The sequence below is a fragment of the Neomonachus schauinslandi genome, chromosome 15 (genome assembly GCF_002201575.2).
Source record: "Neomonachus schauinslandi chromosome 15, ASM220157v2, whole genome shotgun sequence".
Lineage (NCBI taxonomy): Eukaryota > Metazoa > Chordata > Mammalia > Carnivora > Phocidae > Neomonachus > Neomonachus schauinslandi.
In genome coordinates, this window is record NC_058417.1 from 16,669,047 (window position 1) to 16,692,394 (window position 23,348).

The window sequence follows — 23,348 nt, forward strand, 5'->3', positions numbered from 1 at the left end:
GTTGTTGTTATTTGTTTTGTGGTAAGAACATTTAACATGAGATCTGCCCTCCTAACAAAAATTTTAAATGCACAATAGAGTATTGTTAACAGTAGGCACTATGTGGCACAGCAGATCTCTATAACTTTTTCATCTTATAATACTGAAACTTTATACCCATTAAACAAAAATTCTCCATTTATTCCTCTCCCTTAGCCCCCTGGCAACCACCATTCTACCTCTCTGCTACTGTGAGTTTGATTATTTTAGATACCTCAAATAAGTGGAATCCTGTAGTATTCATCTTTCTGTGACTGGCTTATTTCACTTAGGACTTCCTTTTTTCAGGTTGAATAATATTCCATTGTATGTATATGTCACTTTTTCTTTAACCATTTGTCTATTGTTGGACATCAGGGTTGATTCCATTATCTTGGCTACTGTAAATAGTGCTGCAACGAACATGAGAGTGCGGACATCTCTTCTAGATCCTGATTTCAGTTCTTTTGGATTTATACCGAGAAGTGGGATTGCTGGATAATATGATAGTGAGAAGTTTTGATGACATAAGCATCTACATCTCTATGTAGGGACAGCTCAGTTTCCAGCAGCTGTTACTCAAATAACAAACATTTGGATGGAACTTAATGGGTCAGAGTTAGAGCTTTTTTCCTTCTCTTTTGTGGTGGTGGTAGTCATAAGGGAAAAATACTCTTGTGTTACCAGCTAATTGTTTCACTTCTTTGTCTCCTTTTCCTTATCTGTCTTCTAGACAGATATTGAAAAGGAGATTGGATAGTGAAAGAGGTTTTAAATTGTTTTCTGGCATCTGTCAGAGGGACTTGGGTAGGGCATATCTTTTGGCTGTTCTTATAAACACTTGTTAGCAGAGGGCTAATGAGGCTAGTGGTTAGATACTCCAGTCATGTCCTATAAACAGTCATAACAAATATGTACTTTTGGGGGAGCCTGGGGGGTGGTTCAGTCGGTTAAACGTCTGCCTCCGGCTCAGGTCATGATCCCAGGGTCCTAGGATCAAGGCCCACATTGGGCTCCCTGCTCCGGGGGGAGCCTGCTTCTCCCTCTCGCTCTGCCTGCTTGTACTCCCTCCTCCCCGCTCCATCAAATAAACAAATAAAATCTTAAAAAAAAAAAACAACAAATATGTACCTTTGGATATGAGGATAAATGAACAGAAACCTACCCCATTCTGAGAAGTATTCAGAGTACACACTATAAAGGGTTAGTAGCACCATCTTTACAGAAAAGGGACACCCCATTGCCCAAATTGGAAAGCATAGAAAATGCTTCAGCTAATCAAACATTCCTCAATTTTCCAGTCACCTAACCAATCAACTTGTTGGCTTTATTCTCTCCAAAATAGTCATCACTAATCAGGATTGCAACTTCTCACCTATGAGCTAACATGACTCAGTGATTTCTGCTGGCTTTTCCTTCATGCCCATGGCCCCATTCATTTAGATCTCTGAAATGATGTTGTTTATATTACAGAGCTCTCATTTGGAAGACAGTCAATCAGCAGTGTTACTTTGCTGCAAATGTGAAGAATCAGATATCTTTAGTGGTTCCAATGTATGTAGGTATATGTTTTTATTTTTTATTTATATATTTTTAAAGATTTTATTTATTTATTTGACAGAGGGAACACAAGCAGGGGGGGGTGGGAAAGGGAGAAACAGGCTTCCCATGGAGCAGGGAGGCCAATGTGGGGCTCGATCCCAGGACCCCAGGATCATGACCTGAGCTGAAGGCAGACGCTTAACGACTGAGCCACCCAGGCGCCCCGGTGTATGTTTTTATACAGCCTTTGGTATTTCAAGTGAAAGCTTTTTGGGTAAATTTGGCTCTTAAATGTGACTGAGATAGTGCCTATCATTTCATCTGTTTGGCGTCACTCAGCCAAATACATAGTCTGTGAAAGCAAATCAGTGTATATGTAAGTAGTATGGTGTATATGTATGCATAATAATCTCCACTCAGGGCGTATCTACAAAGTAGAGAAATGTTGTATCCTGGAACTTTAGAGTGAGTTCTCCCTCAATAAAGAATGATTGTTGGGCGCCTGGGTGGCTCAGTCGTTAAGCGTCTGCCTTCGGCTCAGGTCATGATCCCAGGGTCCTGGGATCGAGTCCCGCGTCGGGCTCCCTGCTTGGCGGGAAGCCTGCTTCTCCCTCCCCCACTCCCCCTACTTGTGTTCCTGCTCTCGCTATCTCTCTGTTAAATAAATAAATAAAATCTTTAAAAAAAAAAAAAAAAAGTAAAAAAAGAATGATTGTTTTGTGGGTTTTTACATTTTTTAATTGTCAGTAGTTTCCCTTTCCCCATAGCAACTGCTTGGTATTGGTGCTGCCACTGGACCTTTATTCCCCACGTACATAGACCTAACACATCCTGACTATTGATAATGTTAAGCTAAATAGTGTTGTAATTACTGGGTCATTTCAAATGTGGAACTATCTAACTATATTTCATGAGACGTTATAAATTTTGTTTATCTTACCTGATCCCCAACATAATTGCTTAATTATTGCAAATTACCCATGCAATCAGGCTGAAGCTAGAGGACTTAAATTGACTTTTATTTTATTTTTTTTAAGATTTATTTATTTGAGAGAGAGAGAGCATGAGGGGGGCAGACAGAGGGAGAGGGAGAAGCAGGCTCCCTGCACAGCAGGGAGCCCGATGTAGGGCTCCATCCCAGGACCCTGGGATCATGAGCTGAGCTGAAGGTGGATGCTCAACTGACTGAGCCACCCAGGTGCTCTTAAATTGACTTTTAAAAATTTTAAGTATCTCTTCCAACAGGTAACTGCTTTGCTAGCCATGGCTAAAACTAGGTTCTACAAACCTTGATGATAAAATCTGGATTCGGTCTATTTTGGGATGTTAACTGTACATAGTAGGCACTCTATAAATATTGTTAAAGTTTCACCAATGGAAACTCTGACTCTCGAAGTGAGCTGTGCCTCTTAAGTATATCACCATAGTACTGCCAACTCATAAACTGTCTTCTTTACTTCACCTTTATTGCACAAAGAAAGTGATCACTATTTCAGGACCTCTTCAACTATTACATTGACTTATCTGGTTGCACTTCATTCAGCATTGATGATGAGTGTGGAATGGCAGGAAGTTAGTTATTGTGACTCACTCACTAATAGCTGGAGCTGTGCTCATTCCCTAGTGCTTGAAAACATTAACTGAGGAATTCATGTGAACATTCATTTATTATCAACATTTTGCAGATGACAGACTGAGGGTGGAAAGGTTATATTCTTTGCACGGTGTTGTGTGATAGGCACCGGCAGCACTGACGTCAGATCTCAGCTGCCACCCATCAGTGATCTCATTATCAGCAGGCAGCATCATCATTGATGGAATATATACCAAGGCTCTTTATATACTTTCCTCAAGATTTATTTTGTTCAGTCTGCCCTGGCATCCTCTGGATTAAACTGGCTTATGTTTTGGCTGATTTTGTCTTAAAGAGACCAGTGCTTGGCAATCTATATGAAGAATATTTTTATGAAGTTGTACACATGTGGGGAAAAGATGACCCTAGTTTTAATGGTTCTCTGAGATATAATTAGTTGGGTATATGTATTTGCAGATAATTCTGGATTGCTTTATTTTATTGCCAGGGCTTTCATTTAAGTCAGGTTTGTTGTCTTTTCCTCTTCATAAGGCAAAAGTGGTTACATGTACTGGCTAACTTTTTTTTTTTTTAATTTTTTATTGTTATGTTAATCACCATACATTACATCATTAGTTTTAGATGTAGTGTTCCATGATTCATTGTTTGTGCATAACACCCAGTGCTCCATGCAGAACGTGCCCTCTTTAATACCCATCACCAGGCTAACCCATCCCCCCACCTCCCTCCCCTCTAGAACCCTCAGTTTGTTTCTCAGAGTCCATCATCTCTCATGGTTTGTCTCCCCCTCCGATTTCCCCCCCTTCATTCTTGCCCTCCTGCTATCTTCTTTTTTTTTTTTTTCTTAACATATATTGCATTATTTGTTTCAGAGTTACAGATCTGAGATTCAACAGTCTTGCACAATTCACAGTGTACTGGCTAGCTTTTAAAAAGTATTGAATTCTCCTGTTTTGTTTGCTTAGGGAGTACTTCCCATACTTTTTTTTTTTTCCCCCCTTTCCTCAGCATCCTATCCCTCACGTTAAAGGAGATTGAAGAGCTCCTTCCCAAGTATGAAGGCTTAAACTTGAAAACAAAATTGTTTGGAGAGTAAACTGATTGAAATCCCCACTTTGAATTTTCTTCAAAGGAAATGGTATGGGATCTTGATAACTATTTGAAATAGAAGTTAACTGTTGTAAAGAAGAGTAGGAGATAAAGTCAATCACTGAAGAACTTTCTCTTCAATCTCAGGATAACAGAATTATGACTTTGGTTGGCTGTATTCATTAATTCACTTACGCATACATGCATTCATTCATTCATTCTCCAAGCATTGATTGACTATCATGTACTAATTGCTGGGCCCAGGGCTATGGAGGTTAGGCATAAAGTATAGAATCCACCCTAACAGCAAACTTTTAGCTATAGGGTGAATGAGATCTGAAGCTCTAACATAAAACATGGTGACTGTAGTCAATAACATTGCATTTTATAATTGATATTGCTAAAAAAGCAGAACTTAAATGTTCTCACACACAAAGAAGATAAATGTGTGAAGTGATGAATATATTAACTAACCAAATGAGGGGAATCTTTTCACAATTTATATGTATCTCAAATCACCATGATGTACACTCTAAAACCTTACAATTTCATTTGTCAATTATACCTCAATAAAGCTGAATTTTTTTTTAAATCTACCCTTAGGAGAATTGTATACTCTATACTTCAACAAGTTAATTTTATGGATATTCATGGAAAACCATGAAAAGGACAGGAGAAAATCATTCATATGCAGTACATGGGGAGAAGAAAAGAAATATGTGGATGAGTGGAAAGAAATTTGGCTAGAGGCAAAGAAGGGGTAGCTCTCTCTGGAAGAGGGCTGACTGCCTTAGATCTCCTGGGGCTTTCTTGGAAGAGAGGGGAGGAGTGTAGAAAGGCTTCTGTCTCTTCTCTGGTCCTATTCAGCTTCTACTGAATAGAAGCAGCTTCTTGTTCCCTTTGCTGTGCACAGGGTTGTTGGATGCCTCCATAATGGGAAAAGGGACTATCTGCCCCGGAGCAGGGTTGATAATGTGACTGGCAAAGGTCACAGAGGAAGAAGACACTGGCTCCAGCTGCAGGAGTTTCACTTCAGCTTCAGATAAGAAAGAAGGTAGGCAGTGACTAAAGCAGGTTGGGGTAACTGGGGGCGGCAGCTCCACTGAGACTCCTGAGAGTCCTCTCCACTCTCCATCCTCATACCTGCTGCTGTCCTGCCTTAAAGGAGGAAAAGCTCTGTGTGAGCTGGAATTCCAATTATCATGTTTGTGGGGGTTCAACTAGAAACAAGTACATTCATTACTGTTGCAGGGTTATATCTTCCCCAGCCTGGAGGTCAGGAAAATGCTTGTTACATCAGTTTATTTCCTCAAAATACAGCAGTTTCTTTCTCTCCTTTCCCTGCTTGTCTGACCCCACTCCCACCCTACCAAACAGGAGGGACACACGTAGGTGGTCATACTATTTTTGTGGTCTATTTCATTCTTTTGCTTGGATATTAAATCCTTGTCAGGAATGCATTTTCCTTCCATGCAATCAAAACAGCATTTTGTTTGATTAGCCCAGTGAAAGGAAGGAGTGTTAGCCTTTTGTTATTAAAGAAAGAAAAAAAGAAAAGGCCACCCTCGAATCCAATATGGAGAAGGCAGACAAAAAGAAAGGAAAATCTAAAATAAGAATTATTTGGTTTAGCATACTTTACATTTTTATTTTTTAATTAACTTCAGTTAGCCAACATATAGTACATCATTAGTTGTTGATGTAATGTTCAGTGATTCATTAGTTGCATATAACACCCAGTGCTCTTTATATTTTTAAACTGTAGTTTTGTATTCTTTTCTAGGGCAGGACAGCTGTCTCAGAACATAGCAGTATCCTTCTAGATAGCAACTTCTGTGGAAGTTTTCACGTGTAGACATTTTGTGGAGTGGGAGAATGGCTTTGGAGAGAGAATATTTAACCTCACTAAGTTTAAGATAAAGGATTTAAGAATTGTAAAAAGTTATTAATGTTAAGATAAGCAAGCCCTAATTCAAGGCCTGCTATTGAGTAGCCAGCCTATGGATTGAAAATAGAAGGGTCTTTAATGTTTAGAATCCTTCTGAAGCATCTTGTTTTTCTTGTATATTTTAAGTCTTGGAATGTGGTATATGGGATGATCAAAACAATGAATGATTTATTAGCTCAGAAAGCAAAACTATATTTAAAAGGGGAAAACTGCTATGGTCACTATATCTACTTCTGTAAGACTCTGGAGATTGTGAGCAGAACACACACTGTATGTTGTGGATAAACCTACAGATACAATGATAACCAAAGTAGTTGGATGGAAGGTGGTGATGGTGTGTAGGCCGACAGTATGTGCATCTGGTCATTTCTGATGATTTGTATTTACCTTCATTCAGCTCTTAGTACTGTATTTTTTCCTTTTTTCAGGCTCATTTGCAGAGCTAGCATTTCACTGGACAACATACACAAATATAAAAAGGAAAAAACTGAAAATCTGTTGCTAAGGAGATGTGAGTTTTATTATGACTTCCAAATGACCAGTTAGCCAACAGCAAACATCTGTCCCACCAGAGTTGAGGGTTATTTGAATTGTTTCTGCATCACCTCTGCTGCATAGTAGAGCAATTACTGATTAGGGCACCTGGTCAGAGAATGGGATAAAAGTGTTGCCGGTAGCAAAAAACATAGTTTCACCATGAATGGTATTCCTATCTTTCCCTTTGGAGGGAGTCTGATCTAAACAAATAAATTCTGTTTTTGTTTTTGTTTTTGCAAATGAAACTGCAAGTAAAATTTAAAACAGATTAGTTATAGATATATAGATTAAAGATATTTCAGAGCTGACCAAAAGAAGGTAAATACTGCATTGACGTATAAAATATTTCTATTTTACATGAACTAGGTTTAAAATGAATGAAAAAGTACAAACACAAAATGTAGAAATTACAAAGGACAACATATCAATTTATCATGAAACAGGTTGCAAGTATAGAATATAAAACTATAATGAAATATTTTCCAAAGGTGGCCCACCCACAAAACAATTACATTAAAATAATGTACACATTTAAACAGATATCCCACTACCACCACACATGAATAGCGTAATAATCATTAAAAAAAAACCCAACTCACTGCTTTCTCTGAAAAGGAGAGTCACACCATAAGCAGAAGGAATTCGAACAAGAATTCACAAAAGATTATCACTGCTATGAGTAAATAAACGACTTGGAATGACCATTGTGGTCACCATTGTGGTTGCCATTACTGAAGAAATAACACAGAGGATCTACCTCCTGTGATGTCAAACTTATTTTTCTTTGTTCCAGAATAAGATATAATCAGAAAGCATTGTTCAACTATTTTATCTTAGAGTAACAAATGAGAAACAATTTTCAACTTTTCTTTTTAAAAATCTTACCCTCTTGAGTGACTTATCTGAGGGAAAATGAGATTCTTAGTAATCTTGGGTATATAAAGGCTATTTTAAGGATTACCCCTCATGAGGGGCGGGGGGTGGGGGGATAGGTTAGCCTGGTGATGGGTATTAAAGAGGGCACGTCTGCATGGAGCACTGGGTGTTATACACAAACAATCATGGAACACTACATCAAAAACTAATGGTGTAATGTATGGTGATTAACATAACAATAAAAATTAAAAAAAAAAAAGAATTACCCCTCGTTCTGCATGGAGCACTGGGTGTTATATGCAAATAATGAATCATGGAACACTACATAAAAAACTAATGATGTAATGTATGGTGATTAACATAACATAATATTAAAAATAAATAAATAAAAAATTGTAAGGACAAAAAAAAAAAAGAATTACCCTTATCATTTAACTCAGTAGTTCTCATTGCGTCTGCACATTAGAATCACCTGGTGACCTTTTAAAATAATTTAATAAGAGTCTCACCCCAGTCCAGTTAAATCAGGATCTCTGTGAGTGGGACCCAGGTATAGGTATTTTTTAAGTGGTCCCAGGATTATTCTCATGTGAGTGAGGGATTAAGAACGATGTTGTTGTTTTTTTTTAAAGATTTTATTTATTTATTTGACAGAGAGAGACACAGTGAGAGAGGGAACACAAGCAGGGGGAGTGGGAGAGGGAGAAACAGGCTTCCTGCCGAGCAGGGAGCCTGATGCGGGGCTCGATCCCAGGACCCTGGGATCATGACCTGAGCCGAAGGCAGGCGCTTAACGACTGAGCCACCCAGGCGCCCCAAGAACGATGTTTTAACTCTCTACTAATTTTTTCATCTCCTGAATCAGAGCTCCAGTCTGCAACGTCTGTAACATCTGTTTCCTTGAAGAATGGACAAAATAAGACATTGACTAGAATCCTAAGAGTTGACTTTGCATTTGATAACTCAGTTACAATGCATTTAACTTTTATTCAGTGAAATTCCTTGGCTAGGCTTCTGTTAAAAAAGGAACAAGATACTGAAATTCGGTGATCCAAATCCTCAATGAACCTGTGTCAATTAAGGGCCAGGTTTTCCATGAAGTTATGAAGACTTATTCTTCCTGTGTCAATACCGCTAGGAGCTAGCATAAAGACAAAATATTAAAGACCGCTTTTAGACTTCGTATATAATACTTTTTTTGAAATAAAATATACATACAGAGAAGTGCACTTATCTTGCACTTTTATGTATATCTTGATGAATTTCCATACACATCAAGAAACTGTGTAACCATACCTAGATCAAGAAATGGAGTATTACCCCTCCCCTCCACCAATTTCCCCTTCTGCTAACACCCCCCTTTCTCCCTTTTAGTCACTATTCACCTTCCCAACCATCATCACCCTCAACCCCCAAGATAACCACTATCGTGAATTCTTGACCATATGATTTTGATGTGAGCATGAGGCTATGCTCTTTAGATGACCCTCTTTGGCCCCCAGACCAGGGCTCAGCATCATGTAATAAAGAGCTCAGGCACAAGGTTCAGACAACCTGGGTCACAGTCCCAGCTCCACCACTTACTGGCTTTGTGACTTCACTTCTCTAAGCCTCACTTCCCCATCTATAAAATGGGGATAATAATAATACCTGTCTCAGAGAGTTGTTAGAATTAAATAAGATGGCTATATAAGGTACTTAGAGGGCCCAGCACATTTTCTGTGCTACGTAGAGAGCAGGGGCAAATGTAGGATTCCCTGGTCTCACCATCTCTTCCATAGAGTCAGGACAGTGCCGCTGTTATCTTTGGGCTCAATTTAAGTTTATGGTCTAGCTCTGTAGGGGAGGAGGAGGAAGAAATGGACATCTCGACCATCTTTCCTTTTCTTCACCATCCTTTATTTGCCTTGTGGCGTGAGTAACTTGTGGTCACTTCTAAAATATATTATTTAGGGACGCCTGGATGGCGCACTTGGTTAAGCCTCTGACTCTTGGTTTCAGCTCAGGTCATGATCGCAGGGTCGTGAGATCGAGCCCTGCATTGGGCTCCATGCTCAGCATGGAATCTACTTAACTCTCTCTTCCCCTCCCTGCTGCACGTGTACTCTCACTCTCTCTCTCTCATAAATAAATAAATCTTTAAAAAATAAATAAAATATATTATTTAAATTCATAAAATGATCACTGAAGGGCCAGAAATGTTCTCTCATACATCCTTGTATTCTCCATAGTGCCTAACATAGAAGTTGCACATATTTAATGCCTTGGGTAATGGAATCTAAAAATGATGCTTCAGGCACACCATGCTTACCCTGTGCTGGATTTATATTGGTTCGACTTCTGGTCCTTCTTTTGACCATAGACATATTTTGGAGACATCTGGCACATGGATACATAACGTAGCAGTGAAACAACTGCAGGCAGACACCAAGAGGTTGGCCTAATTTATAAAATCAGCCAAATAAAAGCTCCGACTAGCTGAGTTATTCTGCTTTCATAATCTGAGGTGGGGCCTGTTCAGGTGTACTTGTCCCTTATTTTGGTTTAGGAAAGCAAGAAAATCAGAAGATGGCATGACTTGTAGGTTTTTTTCATTAATAAAATTATACAGCCTTTTTTTAGATTGCAGTTTGGAAATAATTTACCCTTTGAAAGGTGAGCAAGGCAATCTATTTAGCACTTATTATTTGCCTGACATTCTAGGTGATTTTCATACAAGTTAGTGTTGAATCCAAGTCTTTGAGGTTAAGTACTTTTAGTATTTCCCATTTAAAGCTGAAGAAACAGAGGCTTGCCTGAAGTGTGTGACCACACTGGTAGTGACAGCCAAGTCTGCCTGACACTCTGAGCTTCTAATCTTGTGCCGGATTGCCTTTGCCCCTGAATGGAATATTGTTATTCTGGTGCTAGGAGGTCAGGGGCAAAGAGAATAGTGGTTCTCAGCTCTGTTTTTTGCACCCGAATAATCTGTGGAGCTTTTTAAACAGAGAGAGACTCAAATCTCACCTTAGCAACTTTCTCATTCAGTGGGTCTTGGACATCTTTATTCTTTACAGAGGTCCATAGGTGGTACTTCATGCAGCCAAAGTTGAGAATCATGGTTCTTAGAAATTCTCTAGAGAGGAATTTTAAGATTATAGATCTGGGGGCATCTGAAGACTGAATTTGGGATATTGTAAAGACACACTCTTTTTTTTTTTTATTTTTAAAGATTTTATTTATTTATTTCACAGAGAGATAGCGAGAGCAGGAACACAAGCAGGGGGAGTGGGAGAGGGAGAAGCAGGCTTCCCGCGGAGCAGGGAGCCCGATGCGGGGCTCGATCCCAGGACCCCGGGATCATGACCTGAGCCGAAGGCAGACGCTTAACGACTGAGCCACCCAGGCGCCCCTGTAAAGATACACTCTTGACAGAAGTTTAGGGAAAGAGGAGGTGGCTTAATAACAATCTAGTTCATGTTTCAAGAGGTAAGGTAGTACATATCACCGGAAATTGGATATATCACTGGAGTATTTTTTTTTAAGATTTTATTTATTTATTTGACACAGAGAGAGATATTGAGAGAGAGAGCACAAGCAGGGGGGGGAGCGGCAGACAGGCAGAGGGAGAGGGAGAAGAAGGCTCCCCCACCAAGCGAGGAGCCCAATGTGGGGCTCGATCCCAGGACTCTGGGACCATGACCTGAGCTGAAGGCAGACTCTTAACGACTGAGCCACCCATGTGCCCCTATTTATTTCTTTTTAAAAAGATTTTATTTATTTATTTGAGAGAGAGAGACACAGTGAGAGAATGAACACAAGCAGGGGGAGTGGGAGAGGGAGAAGCAGGCTTCCCGCCGAGCAGGGAGCCCGATGTGGGGCTCGATCCCAGGAGCCTGGGATCATGACCTGAGCCGAAGGAAGACGCTTAACGACTGAGCCACCCACGCGCCCCTCACTGGAGTATTTTATGCCGGATTAATTCTTCATTCTTTCTGGGAATTTCTAGAGTGCTGCCACTGTTGTATTCAAACACAGTCCTTCTCAACCCTAATTTGCTTCCCCAAATACCTTTTTACTCAGTGGTTGGGGTGAAGTCGTAGTGAATTTGCAATTTCAGACTATTAGGCAAGAACTGCTAACCCTGGAGAGAGCAGTGGATGGCCCTGATGAAGACAAATGTCATGGGAGAGTTGTAAATTTAACAAATTGTTAATCTTAATGGATCCTATCTTCTGAGTTCCTCCTAATGCCTTTTGTTTATTTTTTGTAATTTTACAGTGTACTTTGGCAGCAGAGAAGGGTTAGTAACTTTTCCTTTCACTTTACAGTTAGGAAAATTGAGCTATAAAGGCCATGACTTGCTGAGAACTATAACTAAAATAATGGCTAACATTTGTTGAACTCTAACCATGTTCCTGGTTCTGTAGTAAATGTTTTTACATGTATTATCTCATATTACATCTCTGATGTGAATAATGTTTTAGGGGTAATGAAACTGAGCTCATTTATTCTACAGTTATTTGAGTCTACTCTGTGGCGGGTACCATGCTAGGCAATGAGTATCCAGTGGTGAACAAATCAAACCCCATCCTTAATGGAACTTACAGGGGAACACATATAATAAAAAAAATAATAAGTATTCCATTATAAAATGTGATAGTGCAATGAAAAATACCAATGGGGAAATAATAATAATAACAAGGCACAATAGCCATTTAGATAAAGGATGGTCAAGAAGGGCCTCTCTAACATGTTGATATTTTAGTTCAGAATAGTTCAGGGATTTGCTTAGTGTCACACATCTAGTAAGTGGTGAAGTTCAAGTCTGATTTCCCAGGCTCTGCTCACCAAGCTATACTGCCTATCAGACATGTGCTTGGAATCTGCCCCAGGCTTGTGACTCTCCTGTCCGGTCTGACAAGCATTCCCATCATGACACTGTACCAAATTTCCAGGAGCATCATAAAATTTATGATTATGAACTTATAATATTCTTTTCTCCTAAAATGCTTCTTTAAAGAGACCTCTAGGAGGCAGCAAGGAGAAGGGACAGCAAAAAGTATTGCAAGCAGTATATGAATTTCAGCAAATGAGAGAGAGAGCCCCAAAGAATCTGGAAATCTCTGCTATAGCTGTACTAGGTACATTTACATGAGGAAGTGCTCTCTTGGCATGCATGGGCTGGGACTGCATTTTCCACTTTGGATCAACATCTTATTTCCTGGCCTTACATGAACTTAAAGAACTTGAAGGACTGATCCGGGAGCCAGGCAGAAGACATCTAAAGGAAGAAGCTGACTGAGAAATGTTACATGGTGGCTAGAACCTCAAGATACTTGGAAAGAATGTTGGAAGGAAGGGACATTGCTCTTGGGAAGGGAAAGAACGAAGTGAATGGTGGACTACAGCCTTGAATTTAAATGCTGCTGTCTTCTTTTGACTCTACTGCAATGCTTAATTTGCCAAGTTACTTTCTCAGGATTTTCCAGGAGAGTCCTCTGAATTCCCTCTTTGCTCCAGAAGAATTTGTTCACTTTTTTTCCTCCCAGGAAATAACAGCAATTCTTAGGCTGGTCAGATTCTGTAGAAGTGTGAAGCAAGGTTTTAAACTGTGGATTATAAGCCTAACTGTAGATTTGAATAATGCTAGTATAAATATATATTTGGAAAAGATCTGTGCATGATATTCATGTGTACATCTTAACTTGATAATTATATTGGTGAAGATTATAAAACCTGGCAATCTGACAGTTCAGTCAAAAGTTATAATAATGTCAAACTCTTTGACATAGAAATCTAATTCTTGAAAACTTCTTCTAAAAAAATTTAAAAAGTATAGTACTAAAATTTTAGTGAATATGTCTAATAATAGGAGAAAGGGAATGGTTAGGTAAACTCTGGTAATATTAACTCTGAAGCCGTTAGACACAAAACCCAGAGACCATAAAAGAAAACATTGATAAAGTGGGGCACCTGGGTGGCTCAGTCGTTAGGCGTCTGCCTTCAGCTCCGGTCATGATCCCAGGGTCCTGGGATCGAGCCCCACATCGGGCTCCCTGCTTGGCGGTAGATCTGCTTCTCCCTTTCCCACTCCCCCTTCTTGTGTTCCCTCTCTTGCTGTCTCTCTCTCTCTCTCTCTGTCAAATAAATAAATAAAATCTTAAAAAAAATTGATAAATTCAAATACATAAAGCCAAAAATTCTACTTTAAAAGATCCTATAAACAAAGTCACAAGACAACACGTTGGAAAAAGATTTTTAACACATATGATAAAGAGCCAGTTTCTATAATACATAATGTGTTATACAGTTTTTTTAAAGATCAGAAACCTAACAGAACAATGTGCAAAAGAAATTAACAGACTTTCACAGCAAGATATAGAAGTGGCTCTTCACCATATGAAAAAACATTCAATAATCCTCACAACCAATACCATTATTTACCTGTCAGATTGGCAAAGATCAAAAAAATGTGGTATTGTGTTGTGTTGGCAGAGACAGAAGGGAAGCAGCAATGCTATATATTGTTGGTGGACCGTAAATTAGAATGACCTCCATGGAGGACCTTTTGGAAATATCTGTCAGAATTCTCTATGTCCATAGCATTTGCCTTAGAAATTTATCCTCCAGAAATTTTCCTATATATGTGAAATTTCATACATTCAAGCATATTTATAGCAAAGTTATTTATAATAGTAAAAAATTCAAAATATCCTAGATGTCCATCAAGGTGTTTCCGTATGAGTTAATATGGAATTATCTCCTATTGTTAAAATACCAACAGGGTGCCTGGGTGGCTCAGTTGGTTAAGGAACCGATTCTTGATTTCTGCTCAGGTCATGATCTCAGGGTCCTGGGATCAAGCCCTGAGTTGGGCTCCACGCTCAGTGGGGAGTCTGCTTAAGGATTCTCTCTCTCTTCCTTTCCCTTTGCCCCTCCCCTCACTCTCTCTCTCTCTCTCAAATATGTAAATAAATCTTCTAAAAAAAAAAAACCCAAGATGCAAAGCACTATGTGTATATCATTTGTATAAAAAAATCAGAGGAAAAAGAATCTATTTAGATCTTTAAATATGCCTAGATTGTATCTTGTAATATATATAAAAATTTAAAAGATATATATATATAATTAAAATATATATATAAAAAATTAAAAATTGTCTTTAGGGAGAAGAACTTGTTGGCTCAGGGAACAGATGTGAGATGGGGACTTGTTTAATGTTTATCATATTGTCCTTTTTTGAATTGTGTACCATGTGCATGTGTTACCTCCTTTTAAAAAATACTAAAATAATAAAAAGGGGTAGAACAGAATTTCGTAGTTACCATTCATTCATTCCACAAATTTTTTTTTTTTTAAGATTTTATTTATTTATTTGACAGAGAGAACCACAGCAAGAGAGGAAACACAAGCAGGGGGAGTGGGAGAGGGAGAAGCAGGCTTCCCATGTAGCAGGGAGCCCTATGCGGGGCTGGGGGCTGGGATCATGACCTGAGCCGAAGGCAGACGCCTAACGACTGAGCCACCCAGGCACCCCTCACAAATATTATTTTAAAAGAAAGAAGACAATTCCTTGCCTTAAATGCCCACAGCCTAGAAAAAGAGACGTATCTAAATAAGATTATTGAAATATAGTGTAAGTGCAATAATGGAGTAGATGTGTGTACTAGGTACAATGTGGCTCAAGAAGAGAATAATCTTTTCCTTGCTTGATATGACAAGTTTAAAAATGAACAAAATTTGGGGTGCCTGGCTGGCTCAGTTGGTGGATCATGCAACTCTTGATCTCAGGGTTGTAAGTTCAAACCCCACGTTGGGTGTAGAGATTACTTAAAAATAAACCAATCTTTTAAAATAAAATAAAATAAAAATGAACAAAATTTACATGTATACTCCGACTGCAATTATGTAAAAACTATATAAATAAATAACAAAAAGAGGAATTAAAACACACAGAAGAAGCTTTAAATATAAGGAGTTTCATTCAAATGGTGAGACTGTGAAGGGCTTTTGGAATATCACAGTTGTCTTATTCATATTTTAAAGACAGTGGGTTTTTTAAATTTACTTTAGATTTTTAAAAATCAAGTAATCCAGTACCCAGCTAAGCCAGGGTCTCTAGAGTCTCTTACTTGTAGTCTTAAAGATGAGAGGTTAGGAAATACTGTATTTGCCCTAAATTAATATATGGGAAAAAAAAGACTCTTTATCATATGCACCTCCCTACCTTTCCCCTCCATTTAAGCCTGAATCTCTGCAGGCTACTATGAAGAGCCTTGGAACTGATTAGTGTACAGGTTATATCTGTGGAAGTGCTCATTGATCTTCATGGGGGGCGGGGGTATCTTCTCAATTTTTGATATGTAACCTTTTTTTTGTATTTTGGGTTTGTTTTTTTTTTTCCTTCTCAAAGAGCTTCTTTAACACTAGCGGACCTTCACCGAGGCCATTTTTAGATGTCTTAAAAGTGAGCTACAGAGCAGCCAGGACTATACTAAGCAATTCTGGCCCTCAGAATTTATGGCCCTTCCTGTTATGAGCTCTACATATAACAAGTAAATAGCAGTTAAAAGCCACTGGAACATAATCAAATATGATGTTGCTGTGTCGTAATAATTTAAATTCTACCATGTGAGCTAGGTCCAGGTCTTATGATCAGCTTCATCTCTCATTAAGTCATATTTTAAAGCACTGCTGTTTCATTTCCTTCTCCATTTCCCCTGATCTGGTTCTATGGCTCGACCTTGAACTATTTAAACTGGCCTAATGTGGAGCAGCACTAGGCACATACCAAAAGTGGAGCAGAACTGACTATAGTCATACTTCCTTGCTTGACCCCTGTGCCTTAAGGGCATGACCTTAGTTTCCATTTCTTGTGTATATGGTTACCTTTCACTCATTATTCTTTCAGCCAACAAGTATGTACAGAGTACCTGCTATGTGCTAGACGCTGTGCTGGTTGAAAAGAGGAAAGTACACCATACTATGAGAATCTAGCAGGCTGGGACCTGACCTCAAGGGTTAGTGGTCAAAAGAGGGCTTCCTTGGAGAACTAGTGTTTTGAATTGTGCTCTGAAAGATGAGTCAAAGTCAACTAGAGAGCTGGGTGGAGAGAGTGGGGAAGGAAATACTTACAGGTCAGGAAACCTATGGCATATTCAAGGAACCAAAAGAAGGCCAGTAAAGTTTGAACATAGAAAATAAGGGAGGAAATAATGGGAGATGATGCAAGTGAGGTCAGCAAAGGCCAGCTGGTAAAGACTCTTGTAAGCTAAATTAAAGATCTTAGTCTTTATTCCCTGGACAGTAAGAAGCCATTGAGGAGTTCAGCTGGGGAGTGAACCAGTTAACATTTTAAAAAGATGTGCCTAGTTGTACTCTTGAGAATGTACAGAAAAACAAAGCCCCGGCTGTTTATGGCTTTTTGTTTTTCTGTGATTTGATTTGATTAACCCATTTGTTGGGGGATGGGGCTCTTAATAAGAAGAAAGTTGACAAAAAGTCAGTATGGTGTGGTGAAGAGTGTATGACCCTGGATAAGTTACTTTCCATCTCTAAGTCTCGATTTTCTCATCCGAGGAATGGAGATAATAAATAGTATACCTGCCTTGTGGGGTTATTGTGAAGATTAAATGAGACAATGTCTGCTAACACTTAGATTAAGACCTGACATATTGTAAACCTATAATAAATGTTAGCCGCTGTTATAATTTAACAGTCTCACAAAAGGTTCATCTGTTCCTCTGAGAACCACCCACTCTTGGTGGTCCTTGGAGTAGCTTTCCATCCAAAAGTCACATATGGACTTGCCTAGCTATCACCACTGGACTGTAGGAGTCTGGCCTAGTCAACGGGTAAGGAAACATCAAGCTTATGGTTTACTTTTACAAATGTCATTTGAAGATGATGGAAATGGAGGCTGAGGAATGGTTGTTCGCTTTAACCCTAGCTATGGTTTTGCTTTGAAGCTGGCTTTTCACAAATGCCAGTGATACAGTCTGACACAGGAAACTCAACAGAATGTAGTTAGTTGCTTGGAAACATCTGTATTTCTTTGTTTCCCACAAGGCTAGGTAACTAATGTGTGTAATTAGACTGCTGAGCAAAGCTTCAGGTTGATCAAGGTTAAGTGCTGACAGTATTTGAGATAGATGTTAATAATGTCTCCCCCAAAACTGCTTTTCCAAAATAGATTGTTCCTTGCTTGACCCCTGTGAAGCAAGGAACATTCAGTGAGATGTAATTCTAGGCCTGGAAACTGGGATCTTCTAATTTAATATTTTCTAAGAAATTTATACACAGAAAACGTGTTTTCTCTTTCACTTTGAAGTTTGCCATATCACATGCTAATAGAAATTCTCACTGCCTGACTTTTGCTATCTTTAGCCTGTTCTCTAAAATTACACATTTCTGCCTATGATCCATTTTGTGGAACTAGGGAGAGTGGCTAAAGCATGTCATCTTTCATAAGAGTCCTGGGGAGTTTAGGGTAGATGGGAATCTTTTCTAAAAGTTTGCAGTGAATTCAGACCCTGCCCAGAAAGTCTTTGTTTTGTGTTTAAATTTATCTTCTAGCTTGAGAACGTTAGAGGGCAAGATTTTGAAGGGAGTTTTGTTGCCAAAAGAAAAAATTTAACGTTTCTTATGTAGTCAGTGAGAGTTCACTGCAATCAAGTTTACTTACTGATTTTGTCAGAGACTTCCTGTGGTGAGATGGTTCACAGATGGTGAATAATTCCATTTTAAAAATGAAAGTGAGCTTTGTTTCTTGTTCCTTCTCTTGTCCAACATGATGGGTCCACCTGCATAGCTTTTTTCCTGTTGCTCTGTGCTCTAAGGAAAGACCCAAAAGCATCAGCTAAATTGTTCTGACAGTGGGAAGGGTGTTGAGTGAGAAAGGATTGGCCAAAAACAGGGCTTAACCAGCTATTGCAGGAAGATAAACGGAGGTTTTACTATATGTAACTACCTTCTTTAAATTATTAGCTATGCATTATATAACATTACTTCTAAAACCTAAAGTAGCGTGGGCTATGTTGATCTAGAAAAATGTTCATATACAGATGCTGTAACCATGTTGATTTTTTAAATGTTCTCTTTCATTCTGTTTTGGTTTTCATTGTTTTGTGTTTGTCCTGCTCAGCTCGGAGAAGATACGCTTAGGAATGTACCAAGTTGCAATGTGTATTACCTGGAACTTCCTGGGAGCCGAGCATTTTATTTCTGTAGAAATTTGTTTACCCAAATTTTAGAAGAGTAACAATGAGAAAATCAAGTTTATTTTATTGCTGTTGACTATTAAAATAAGAAAAGGAACTTAATCCTTACACTTTTTTATCAACCACTTAGTATGTGCCACACACTGTTCTGGATGCTCTAGATACATCTGTGAACCAAACCAAAAAGCACTGCCCTGTAAAGCTTATAGTCTGATGCCTGACCATTTCGCCTTCTGCCTCTACCAAGAGAAATGCTGGGTTCAAATCCTAGTATGATCACGTTATCTGTGACCTTGGGAAGTCACTTCCCTTCTTTCACCCTCTTACTTGTAAGCCTAGTAATCATGTTGCCGTGTTATTCATTTGGGTATCTCAAAAAATCATCCATTACATTGGTTGTATAATAGGAAATTTCCTTGTTAATTGCTTGGATTTACATACACTCAGAGGAGCCTTATGCAAAACAACTTACAGAAATTTTGTCCCAGAATTTACCTGTATATGTTCCATGGTATGCTTTTGCAATGGATCTGGCTTAACATCAGCAGTAATTTGTAGTATGAAAGCCAAGACCACATGAGTTTATGTTTATAGAATTTAATCTCACATATGTCATCACAGTTGAGGGGAATGATGAAGGAAATGAAATAACAGAGTTCTCTGGGTAGATAGCTGCTGCTTATTTGGTATGGTCTGCTTTCCTTTTGGGAGCTTGTCTGTTCTACTCTGTATGATTCTCGTGGTGCTGACAATCCCCTGACCCTGCTTTTCTACCACTAGGACAGCCATATGTCTGTAGACCCATGTCAGGCTGGTCAAGGTACCCATTTTCCCTAGATTCCGTGGTGGCTTCAGGGTAGCATATGACCCAGTCAGGGCCAATCAGGCCCTGTCTGTTAAGAGATAGATACAGACGCTTGTGGTAAAAAGGATAAAGTTCTTTTTTCTGGACTCTCTGATTAAGAGGATGATATATGTTTGGTGTGGTTGGTTGTCATCCTACTTACCACATGGAGACAGTCTGCCTAAGATTAAGAAGAAAGCAGAGTCCAAAGAGAGAGGGGAAGATAGAAACCTAATGGCATCATTGCACTTCTGAACCCCCCCTCCCTTAGATTTACCAGTTATGTGTGCCACTACCTTACTACTATGTTTGTTTTTCTTAAGTCAGATTGCTTGTAACCAAAAGCATCTTGTATAATACAGTATCCTTACCTATTATTATGGTAGTCATTTGTGTTAGCTAATATTTCTGATTGTCCTTATCCCACCCAGATAATGGTGGTAGTATACTTCCTTGGGAGTTGGGAATGGTCACGTGACTGCTTTGGCAAATGAAATTTGTGACTTTTGTCACTTCTAAGTGGAAGGCTTTGTCTTAAGAGCTGATGCATGATTTGTTTTATTCTGTTCTCCCTGCCATAGTGACCAGGCATGTCCTTGGTGAGTGAGGGTAACATGGAGTAAAATCTCCACTAATCTAAGATGGACATGTAGCATAAATGAGAAACTGTTACTATTTTAAGCCACTAAGACTTTGATACTATATGTTATTACAACCCATCTGATTTGATATTTGTGTGGAATACAAGTTTCTATGTTAAAATTTTCTAAATTTTCAGGTAAAGAAGTATTTTGGTATAATATCTAAAAACACAAATGTCCACAGAATGAGATTTTTAAAGTATTTAGTATACATAGTTATTCTAGTTCAGTATTAACCTACAGGCTAGAAGTAAACAGCGGTGTTTCCTGGTTTACCATAGAGGAATTAGATCTGCTTTTAGGTCTGTGACCTCTGACCAAATTATAGTTGCCTTGTTTCATATTATATGGCAGGACAAAGTCTATAATGACAGATGTTTAAAACTCAGACACTATGTAAGCACTCTGGCCTTGCCCATGATAACTTCTCTTACGTGGCCTGAACAGTGGGGTATCTCCCTTAACCAGGACTGGCTCTCTGAAAATAGAGAAACCAGACAGGTAGGAGGAAATGGTTTAAGGACAGATTGAACAAAAGCTTGATTTGCAGCCATGTAGGATCAGTATGCCATCAAGGAAGCTATAGTAGTTGCAAAGTGAGTGTAATCTAGGCAGCAATGAGCTGGGTGGACATGAACATCTTTGAGTCATGCCTTTTTGAGCCAATGCCATTTGTTCATGCCACATAAAACATGCCCCAGTCCTCGACTTTAAAGGCAGTTGTATAAAATTTTTTCACCAAAATATTGGGGAATATTTTACTGTAAGAAAAAATTACAAACACACACACACACATTTATTTATTTATTGTAATCTCAATATCTGTGTTGGACTCTCCAGCTTGTGTGAAGGACAACATATTCTCACAGGCAGAGCACATTGGGTTATTTTTCTACCTGTAAAATGGAAATAAATTTTTTCGCCCTTTGGGATGTCTGGGTAACTCAATGGGTTAAGCGGCCGACTCTTGATTTCCGCTCAGGTCATGATCTCAGAGTTGTGAGATCAAGCCCTGTGTCGGGCTCCCCGCTAGGCATGGAGCCTGCTTAAGATTCTCTCTCTTCCTCTCCCTCTGCCCCCCCACTCCAAAATAATAATAATAATAATAATTTTTTCCTTTTCTTACCTCTCCTTGATTGTGCAGATGGGAAAATGTGGTAGATAATGTATTTGTCAGGGGACACCTGGGTGGCTCAGTCAGTTAAGCGTCTGCCTTCTGCTCAGGTCATGATCCCGGGGTCCTGGGATCGAGTCCCATATCGGGCTCCTTGCTCAGGGGGGAGCCTGCTTCTCCCTCTGCCTGCCACTCCCCCTGCTTGTGCTCTTTCTCTCTCTGACAAATAAATAAAATCTTTTAAAAAATAATGTATTTGTCAGGATTCTTTGTTGAGAGTAAATAGAAACTGGCTTAAGTAGGAAAATAAAGGTTATTTATTGTTGAAAATAAAATTATTTGTTGTTTCATTAACAGCCAGTCAGAGGGTGCCAAGCCTTTGCCAGTGGTTGGCTTAAACATGAGCATGTGATCCAGTTCAAAGCAGTGAGATGAGAGGGGAAGTTGGAGGAGGTGGGGGTACAGGAGGCTTCTGGGACAATTTTCCTTGTACTTAAGAGACACAGGGAAAGAGCTGTTTTCTTCAGCTGACTGTTGTTAGATATATATGTGATGGACCCTGAATGTGGCAGTCATCTTGGGACCATATTAGCCTGAGAGAAATGCTGACACAATCCGGATGGCAGAGCCAAAAGATGGGGAAAAACTGCAATGTTGTTAAAGTTCAGCTACAGAATTAAGGTGAAACTTTTCTTTATTGTTTAAGCCATTTTGAGGTGGCTTTTTTAATTACCTGAGACTGAAAGACATCCTGAGTAATAAGTAGAGATATCATGAGTTCCTCAGAAAAGAAGCTCTTGGAGAGCTACATAGTTCCACTGGACCTAGTATATGCCTTGTACGTAGTTGAAGTCCAGTAAATATTTGTTAGAGGAATGTGGTTGTCTTTATTTGTATTTATAGTTAAAAGCACTAAAGAATAAAACACTTTTCTTCCTTCCTCTAAGAATTCAGTACAAAAGCCATTAGATGAGACTAAGCATGATGGGTGTCTTCAGGCACCGAAGCTCAGTATAAGTAGAATATTGGCGCCCGGAAGTGGATTGTTAGAACCTGAGTGGGTGAAGAAGGAGTCTCTGTGGGAAGCAAGGATTGCATGTCCTAAGACAGGGGATGTTAGAGCCTGAGGAACATGAAGCAGACTTCTACCCAGAGGGACACTGGCCCAATGCAAGGTGTCAGATCCTGAGTGGGATGAGGAAGATATTTGCTTATACTGTTCTGGAAACTTTACTGTAATTTTGTGATCATATGTGCCCCCAGTGCACCTCTATATCATTTTTTAATGAAAATGTCACGAAGTTAACATTTCTAATGCCTTTTTAAAATATGAAACTATTGTTTTTTTAATATATCACATGAAATTCCTCAAAACCCTGTCTGTTTGATTAAAGCAACGTTGCCTTCCCAGCAAATCAGCTTATTTTCTATAATGCATACATTTCATTAATTATAATCTGCCTTTCATCTGCATAGAAAATATTTTTCATTTTAGTTTTCAGTGGAGTAAAATATTTAATTTCTTCACAATTTTACTTTCGCACTTTAAAAAAGTTTCAAAGGAAACCTTATAGAAATTTTCTTTTGAGGAAAAAAGATCAGGCTTACTGATGTCCCAAGCTCTTTGATTTATGTAAGCAAAAGTTTCAGCTCACCATTATTATCAACACAACAGCATGGTATGGTTGCAATCTCTTTGAAAATGTGATTAGGTAGTCAAGATTAGCCCCATTTTATTAGTGATAAATATGGCCAACCTAGGTCCCACTGAGATCTTTAGGAAGAACTAGAGCTAGGTTGATTTTCCCAAAGCCAAGAGCTATTAATTGCCTATTAAATGTGCTTTATGGAAATGAGGATTGGAGAAAACTGGGGCCAGAAGAAAGGAAAGTAAAAGAGTACCTGGCTCAAAAGAAGTTTTTCTTCAGTATTTGGATGATCTCA

General features: G+C 39.0%; 1 pseudogene; it reads left to right on the forward strand.

The window, feature by feature from the left end:
• Positions 1-23,348, forward strand: part of LOC110593177 — a 114,984-nt pseudogene that overhangs the window by 51,400 nt on the left and 40,236 nt on the right.